At 35.9% G+C, this 9924-nt stretch overlaps 1 pseudogene; it reads left to right on the top strand.

Annotated features, from left to right (window-relative positions):
• Window positions 1-1757: 1757 nt before the first annotated feature.
• LOC113178398 (transmembrane protein 126A pseudogene) lies at window positions 1758-2352 on the top strand (annotated as a pseudogene).
• Window positions 2353-9924: the final 7572 nt, after the last annotated feature.

Genomic DNA, 9924 nt, shown 5'->3' with positions numbered 1-9924 from the left:
ATCTTGGAACACTACAAGAGCACTACAAACCTATAGGGTAAAAACAATAACAACCCAGACCCACAGAGCTAGAAAGGAAGACACACAAGCAACATGAAAAGACAAGGAAAGAAAATGCCACAAACAAATCAAGACACAACATCTTTAGAATCATTGGCAGGCATAGCAGAAAAATTACAGAAAAAGGGTTCAGAATATATGTGGTTAAAATGTTCTCTAAACTCAAGGAAGATATAAGAGAGAGACTACAAACAGTGAAAGATCAGTTTGACAAGAAGCTACATAACCAAATCCAGGAAGCAAAAGATCACCTCAACAGGGAGATAGAGGTTCTTAAAAAAAAATCAGAAATTCTAGAAATGAAAAAAAACAACAAACGAAATTAAAAGCTCAAATGAAAGACTCAGCAACAGAGTAGATCACTTAGAAGATAGGACTTCAGACAATGAAGATAAAATATATAATCTTGAAAATAACATAGACTGCACAGTGATAATGGTAAGAAATCACAAGTAGAACATTGAAGAAATATATATATAGCATAAAGAGACCAAGTTTAAGAGTTATTAGGATAGAGAGAAGCATAGAGGTCCAAAGCAATGGAATGAACAATCTATTTAATGAAATAATATCACAAAAATTTCCCAACATGAAGAATAAACTGGAAATTGAAATTCAAGAAGCCTACAGGACACCAAAGTACAAAATCATAAAAGATCCACACCAAGGCTCATAATAATGAAAATGCACAACATACAGAATGAGGATAGAATTTTGAAAGCCACAAGAGGAAAGGAAAAAGATTACATATAGGGAAAAAACAATTAGGATAACAGCAGATTTTTCAACACAAAGCCTGAAAGCTAGAAGATCTGGAACAAAATGTTTCAAGCTCTGAAAGAAAATGGGTGCCAACCAATAATCTTGTATCCAGAAAAATTAAGCTTTAGATTTGAGGATGAAATAAAAACCTTCCATGATAAACAAAAGTTAAAGGGATATATAACCAGAAAACATCCTTGGCAAAATATTCCATGAAGAGGAAAAACAGCAACAACAACAATGAAATCAGCAGAGGGAGGTCGAACCCTAAAAGAAAAAGTAATCAAAGAAAATCAAGTCAAGTTAAATAACAAAAATAAATAAATAAGGATGGAAATACAAACCATGTATCAAAAATAATCGTGAATGTTAATGGCTTAAATTCACCAATCAAAAGACATATCCTAGCAGACTGAATTTAAAAAAAGACCCAACAATATGATGACTTCAGTAGACTCATCTGATAGGAAAAGACATCCATAGACTGAAGGTGAAAGCTTGGGAAAAATAATACCACTCACATAGACTGTGGAAGCAAGCAGGGGTTTCCATCCTTGTATCACATAAATGAGACTTCAAGCCAAGGTTAATCAAAAGTGATAAAGATGCATATTACATACTGCTCAAGTATGTACACCAACAAGACATAACAATCCTAAATATATATGCCCCAAACAATGGTGCAGCTATGTACATCAAACAAATTCTTCTCAAGTTCAAGAGTCAAGTTGATGACAACACAATAATCTTGGGTGACTTTAACACACCTCTCTCACCACTGGATAGATCTTCCCAACAAAAGTTGAATAAAGAAACTATAGGTGTCTGCCAAAGATGGCTGCACTGGGAGGAATGGAGTAAAAGTTGTATCTTAAGCCCAGGCATGTTAGAAAAACTGGGAAGGCACCTGTTGGGAGGAGAGCAGCAGGGTCAAGATGGAAAACCATAAACCACATGATACTATCAAGGAAAACTTAATTTTTGATGTCATAGATCAAAAATTGAACTACTATCAGAAGCAGAAAGGAATCTTCTTGAACATGGATCCAAATATATTGGACTTAATGCTACTTTCTGTGGCCTAATAGTGGTCTTTTTTGGCATGTCTTGCATGTAACACTGGCCTGCATAGCTGCTGGATTACCAATGGCAGTGCTCCCATTTTTGATAGCAAAAACATCTTTCAAAGGTTTTTTATGTTTACCTTTGAGTACAGGTGATTTAAATTGTGAAACCTGTACTGTGACCACAGGTGGACTTGTTGGATTAGTTTTAGGAGGTTTGTACCCTGTTTTCTTGGCTATTCCTGTAAATGGTGGCTTAGCAGCCAGGTATCAATCAGCCTTGCTACCAGAGAAAGGAAACACCTTAACTTACTGGATTAAAATTACTAAGCCTATCTTCAGAAAAATGTTATTTCCCATTTTACTTCAGACTATGTTTGCAGCATACCTTGGGGCTAGAAAATATAAAGTACTTATAAAGGCCCTTCAGTTACCTGAACCTGGAATAGAAATTCACTGCTTTTGAGCAAATGTGTATACAAAATAAAATTGTAAAGGTAAAAAGAGAAGCTATAGAACTCAATAATACAATCAATAACTTAGACTTAACTGACATATATACATATACAATATTTCAACCTGCATCAAGAGGATACACTTTCTTCTCAGCAGCACATGGATCCTTCTCTAAAATAGACCATATACTATCCCACAAAGCATTGAGACAAATGGTTTCTTTTCTTGTTTTTTTTTTTTTTTTTAGTCTTAGAGATGATTTGCAAAGATGAACACTTGATTTCCCAAAATGGTTATGTCTGTTAGTATAAATAAAGCAAGCTGTTAAATTGGTAAAAATATATCATACCACTGCTTAAATAACTTTATTTTATTAAAGTACCTAAGGATGAAGTTATCTTTGTTATTGTAGAATCGCCCTCATGCTTGTTGCCAATATAAATCAAAAAAATATCATCAAGCTCCTTCTTCAAAGTGGTATTGATATCTTTGCTACAAATAACTCTGGAGAGAAAGCATTAGTTTATGCTGTTGGTAGTGGTCATGATGTGTAAGTATTACATTAAAATACTAACCAACATTAAATGGAAGATAACGATAAATACAACTATTGCTTCTTACACATGAGGTAAGTTTCATAGTTCAGGTATGTTTAGCATAGTAGTATGCCTGCTTCATAGCCCAAAACTGCAAGTGTCTATATTAGTTAGAAATAGATTTTTCTAGGTTGATGAAATTAAAATATGACTTCTGTTTTTAAAAACATTATTACCCCCCCCCTTGTCTCCACTTTTCCAATCAATGGAATAGTAAAAGAAGACATAATTTGTTCAGTGTCAAAGGTGATGGCCAGGGTAACAGAGCCTGAGAATAAACATTCTTTTAAAAAATGGTCCTGAAGGCTGAGCTGAAAATCTAGCTGATGAGAGAAATCACTGGTATTACCTGAACTGAAACAAACATTGGAAACCCAGATGAGGTTTCTACCTCAGCTACATTGTCCCTCCTCCCTTGTATCTCCAGGGATCAAAGACTAAACCATATTAACTTGAAAATGGCAAGTTCAGTTCCTCAGCATGGAAATGAATTCCTGAAAAGGAAAGAATTTTTATTTAGAAATAACATAGAAAGTTACCTATTCCATTTAAGTTGCTTCAAAGATGAACATACAACAGTAAAAAAACAAATGTGTAATGTGTTATTGAGAATACATTTCCCTGCAAGATGGAGGCATTATACATTATAAAATGCAACTCATGATCTTATATAGGTCCTATCTTATTCAGTACCACATTAAGTAGCAAGTAATTCAAAATCCTGAAGACATTCAGACACTCAAGGGGAAAGACTGTTGGCGAAGTAGAGTACTGGAAGCTGTAACTCTGTTTCTCTAAGTACAATCTAAATAACTTCCTTTCTGTGGGCTCCCACTACAAAGGCCCTCTCCTGCAGGACTCAAAGGCAATCTCCTACTTTTAAATCTTCATCCTATGAAGATGAAAATTTCTGAAAGAAGGTTGGGCTCAAAGGACAAAGTTAGGAGCTCTCTCTTCTTGCTCCTGGAAAATGAGCTAAATGAGTGTCAGTCACTGATCTCAGTGTGCACATGTTACCTAACTACTCAACTGAAGCTTCCTGATGGCTGTGTCACCCAATCACAACCCTGCCCGACACTACATAGGAATGGGATCAGTGAGTTGGATAAATGTGAGCAGACATCTATTCAGGGAAATAGAAAATTGAAGTTCAGGAACTTCAAGCCCCATGATGCTTGAGGAACTCTAACCCTTCCTCACATTGCTCTCTGCTCTTCCCAGTGGCTCAAATTATTTTAAGATCTTTCCACAGAAACTTGGATTTTGCCCATTCCTCCAATAAAGCAGAAAAGCATGCAGCAGCAACCTCTCTTCAGCACCAATTTTTAAATATGCCTTTCTAGATAGCTCCCAACATCCTCTGTCATTCATGTTTGTTTGGTCTTTAACAAATTGGCCACAAAACCTAATATTCCGATCTCTTTCTCAAAACCTATGCCTCCAAAACTCAGTATGTTCCTCTTCAAACTTGTCTTTCCTCTATTGCTTCCATTCTGATCCTCTGGATGGCGATCATACACTATCTTCACTTTCACCTTCTTTAGTTGAGTTCAGTTGAGTTCACCAAACAAGCTCTCCTATTCTGTTGTTAAAACACTCAGCTATGTGCAAATTAAAACTACTCTGCAATTTCATCTCACTCCAACCAGAATGGCAATTATCAAGAATACAAGTAACAATAAATGTTGGCAATGATGTGGGGAGAAAAGGTGTACTCATTCACTGCTGGTGAAACTGCAAATTGGTACAACCCTTCTGGAAAGCAGTATGGAGATTCCTCTAAAAACTAGGAATGGAACCACCATTTGACCCAGTTATAAAACTTCTTGGTATATATCCAAAGGATCTAAAATCAGCATACTATGGTGAGGCAGACACATCAATATTTATACCAGAACAATTCACAGTATCCAAGTTATGGGGCCAAGCTTGGCGCCTTTCTACAGATAAATGGATAAAGAAAATGAGGTATATACACCTAATGCTTGCCACAGTCTCGCTGGGCACAATCAGGAGCCACTTGTCAAAAGAAACTAACTTATTTTTAGAACCACACACGCCAAACAAAACAGCTCCTCAGGAAAAGCCCTCAGAGCCCAACTGCCACCACCAGCTTCCCACAAGCCTCTCCCCCAAAACCACAAGCCTCTCCACCTCCCACAATCCTCCTGCTCTTGAGGCCGATTGCCAGGGTTTTGTGGGCAGAGCCAAAGAAGTTCCCCAATGAGCAGCTCCATGGAGGAGCCAATCAGCTAGATGTTGCTGGGGCTGCTGTGAGCCAATCATAGCTGGCAGCTGGAAGTTTGCTGGGGCCCCTTTGGCTATGGCTCTCAACAATGCTGAAATAGCATAAATGAATGACTATGAAAATTTTTAGTAAATCGATGGATCTGGAGACTATCATGCTACGTGAAATAAGACATTCCCATAAAACCAAAGTTTGAATATTTTGTCTGATATGTGGAAGCTAATCCAAAATAAATGGGTGGGAGCATTAAAAAAAAAGAATAGAATTTCAGTGGAAGAGACAAATGGGAGTCAAGAGAAGGGAGGGGAAATCAGCAAAGGATGGACCCTGGAATGAATCTGACATAATTTTCCTATGTACATTTATGAATATATGATAGTGAAACCATTGTGCACACCTGTAATCATTTAATTTTTAAAAATATCTATGGGAAAATGGCAGAAAGATTAGTGGAGGAAAGGGAGGGACTAGAGTGGATGAGGGGAGGGGAAGAAGGGATACTGGGGACTGCATTACAAGCAGATATATTCCATGCTTTGTAATTATGTGATATAATTTCTAGTGTCATGCATAACTAAAAAGAAACAATAAAAAATAAATAACAACAACAATAAGAAAAGCACCTATAGATCAGTAAAATTGTACACTATTGGGACAATAGTTAGGAACCTGAATTTAGATTCTACTGTGGCCACTTAGTATATCCAGAATATCACTTTAATATCCTTAAGTTGTAGGTTCTTATCATAACACCTATTTGCCCAGGATGATAAACACATTTGGAAGTATTACATTGACAAGTTTATAAGATTCCTTAAAACCCTGAAATTCTCAATGTTTTTGATGTGGTTTTACCTAGCTGGCAGAATTTTCTTAATAGAGCAAAAGAAACTCAAAGAAAGGTAAAAAGAGAATGTAAAAAAAAAAAAAACAAGACTATACTCATAACATGATTATACTCACATAAAAGTCAAAAGCCTATGAAGAAAAAAGTGTCTAGATAGAAGTACATAGTGGTTGTAGTCTGAAGGTAAATCCAAACTGAAAATCAGGAAATAGAAAAATCAATTGAAATATATTCTAAAAAGATTTCAAATGTAATTAATGTTATATAACATGGCCTATACATCAATATACCACACCTCCAATAAAATAATTTTTCTCCCAGACTTGCCTGATTTTGTTCATATAAAACCCATGGTCTTATAATAATTGCTATTGTGAGATTTTTCCTAAAAGATTTAATGTTAAAAGGTGTTGATTATCAAACCACGCTACAAAATATTAAGACAAACTCTTGCAGTATTATCCCGGCTTCCCAGGTAAATTCTGAATCAAAATGAACACATAACTCAGAGTAAATTACTGAATTCATCTGGTATGGATCTACATCTCGATCATAATGCCCCATGAGTCTCTATCAATCCATGCACAGGGGTGAAAGTATAGATTAGTCAACCAAGTGGGCAGACAGTCAAATATCCATCTCCCATCATAGGCCAACTACTTTAGTTTGGAAATCATGGGATAGTCAGTTCAAATCTGAATGACAGTGGTTTAGTTAGTAAACAGTAGGTTATAAAAACACAGTTTCAAGCTGCTGTGATTATTAATAAGAAAAAAAAAGTGCCTGGGTATGGCAGAGCCTGTAAACCCAGTAACCTGGGAAGCTGAGGCAGGAGGATCCCAAGTTCAAGACTAGCCTCGGCATCTTACAAATGTCCTAAACAACTTAGCAAGACCCTGTCTCAAAATAAAAAATAAAAAAGAACTGGGGATTGGGCTCACTGGTTAACCGCACCTGGGTTCAATCTCTGGTGTCAAAATGGAAAGAAAAAAGAGAAAAACATAAAATAAAACAAGTTTGAGGCACTTGATAGGATCTCTAGCTCAGAACAGAACACTCAAAACATCCTCCTTTTCTCTGTATGTTCTAAATACTTAACAAAAACAATTTTTAAATCCATAAAATCCTACCGGCTTAAAGTTTCATTTTTAGAACTCTCATCTGTTATTAAAGAAAAGGGTAAATTAATCAACAGTATAAAAACATGAAATAGTAAAAGTATGAGACTGATATTTTATTACAGAGTATTCCTGTGAGACAATTCATGGAAACTCTTCTTGAATGAATATTATTTATTTTACTGATAGGCATAAGGCATTAAAAACTTTCATGCTCCCCCCCTTTTTTTGGATTTGTCAAATGAAAGGATAAAAAACAAGTTTTATCAGTGTTTGATTCCTAAACTGATTGTTCATGCTCATAACACTAACTGAAAGCTGAAAGACTGACAGAAAAATAAGTCACTAGCAAAATCATTAGCATATAACTGACAGGGCCAAACATATAGCAGGAATTTTCTGAAACAATGGCAATAGAACAATTATAAGACAACAACAGTGTCTCCAGGTTTTCAGTCAAAACTAGTTAGAATAAAATGCCTCACCTCAAGGAAGCTAGTTCTGTGGGCAGTATACTTAGTAGAATGATAAAATACAGGAACACACAAGGGACAAATACTTACAAGGAAAATCTAGATTTCCATTGAGAAGTGCTTGATAAAAATTGTTGTGACTGTTCTCACTAATCCTGTTTTGCTAGTTTCTTAGTTCCACCTATTTTCTCTCTCTTTGTGTGATGCAAATAAGGTTTATACTCCCACAGACAAGACCATTGGAAAGATGATTCCCTTATATGTTTGATTACTCTGATCCATACATAACTGTCTTACACAAGCTTACATGGAAGCTCTGAGGAAGCAGTAGCAAGTTTCAAGAAGGAATAGTTGATATACTAATAATACCTAAATAGAACTATTAATAAACTCAAGTGGAAAGAGGAGGAAGAGGAGGAGGAGGAGGAGGAGGAGGAGGGAGGGAGGAGGAGAGAACAAGGAGTAGGGAATACCTTTCTTGTTCTTGGAAGGGCAAATTTAATATTGTCAAAATAGCTATACTACAAAAAATATTACACAGTTTCAATTCATCTCACCAAAAAACCAATGACATTCTTCACAAAACTGGAAAATAGCAGTCCTAAAATTCATTTGGAAGAATAAAAACTTTAGAATAGTCAATACTAAGAAAGAAGGGAAATGCTAAAGACACAACAATACCTGATATCAAACTGTACTCCACAGCTATGCTAACAAAAATATCAGGGTATTGGCATCAAAACGTGCATAGAGACCAATAAAATAGAAAACATAGAGACAAATCCACACAGTCACTTGATACTTGACAAAGGTCCCAAAAACATACATGGGAGAAAAGATTACCTTTATAACTAATGGTGCTGAGACCAACTATCCATATGCACCAGAAACATCTTTCAACTTAAACATTTGTCAAATCAAAGTGGATCAATGTCACAAGAATTAGATCAGAAAGTTTGCAACTGCTAAAAGAAGAGACAGAGTCAACACTCCAACATATTGTCTCAGTTGCCAATGCCTTAAGAAGACCCTAAGCTCAAGAAAGAAAATCAAGAATCAATAGTGGGATGGCATCAAATTTAAAAAGGTGTGCATGCAAAGCATACAATCGAGAGCAAGAATATAGAGCATAGGATAGGAGAAAATCTTTTCCAGCTGCTTCTCCAAAAGCAGAATGATATCTAGAATATATAACGAACCTTATAAAGATTAACACCAAAAAAGAAAGAAAGAAACCAATGAACAAATGGGCCAAAGAACAAAACAGACACTTCTTAAAAGAAAAAAAAAATACAAATAGCCAAGCAACACCTAAAAGGAGTTCAACATCTCTAGGGAAATCCAAGTCAAAAACCACACTGAGATTTCATCTCACTTTAATAATGGCAATTTGGGGGAATATGAACAATAATGAATTCTGGAGAGACCAAGGGGAAAAAAGGTACACTCATACTTTGTGATGGCGACTTCAAATGAATAAAATCACTCTGGAAAACTGCATGGGAATTTCTCAAAAGCTAGGTATGGAACCACCCAGCTATCCCACTCCTCCTTCCTGTTTATCCCAAAGAGCTAAAATCAGCACAATGCAGTCACATCAATTTTTATAGCAGTGCAACTCATCAGACTATGATATAGAACCAGCCCAAGTTCACATAAGTAGATGCATGGATGGAGAAGGTGGTATATATAGAAAATGGTCTTTTACTCAGCCATAACAGTCAATTACTGCATTTGCTTATAAGTGGATCGACCTGGAGAACATTACACTGAGTGAAATAAGCCAGACTCAGAATGTCAAGGATGGAACTTTTTTCTCATATGCAGAAGCTAGAACAAAATGAAGAAATATGGGGGAAAGCCTATGGAAATGGAAGGGATACCAGTGCAACAGAAGAAGAGGATACATGAGGAGACAAGAGGGACAGGAAAAGTGAACCACTATGAAATATGTTGATCAAATTATGCTAGGCACACATATGAATATACCACAAAACATTTCATCTCTGTATCTATGGACAAGCACAAATGTTAAAGACTGTAAACAGAGAGAAGGAGGGCCAGTAGAATAGAGGAAGGAGAACAACAGAAGGCAGGTGGGGAGAGAAGGAGGTCCTAGAAATTATGTGGAGCAAATTATATTCCATGAATGTATTGATATGTCAATAACAAACCACATTATTATATATATCTATAATGCACTAATAAAAATTTTTACAAAGGCTTAAATGTAGCAACATCTAAGACAAAGGTCTTTATAAAAAATTATTTTTCTAGGCTTATAAATGACTTTTATTTTA

This window comes from Urocitellus parryii, chromosome 5 (genome assembly GCF_045843805.1).
Source record: "Urocitellus parryii isolate mUroPar1 chromosome 5, mUroPar1.hap1, whole genome shotgun sequence".
Lineage (NCBI taxonomy): Eukaryota > Metazoa > Chordata > Mammalia > Rodentia > Sciuridae > Urocitellus > Urocitellus parryii.
The sequence above is the reverse complement of the archived record's forward strand: the minus strand, read 5'-3'. Positions and strand labels throughout refer to the sequence as shown.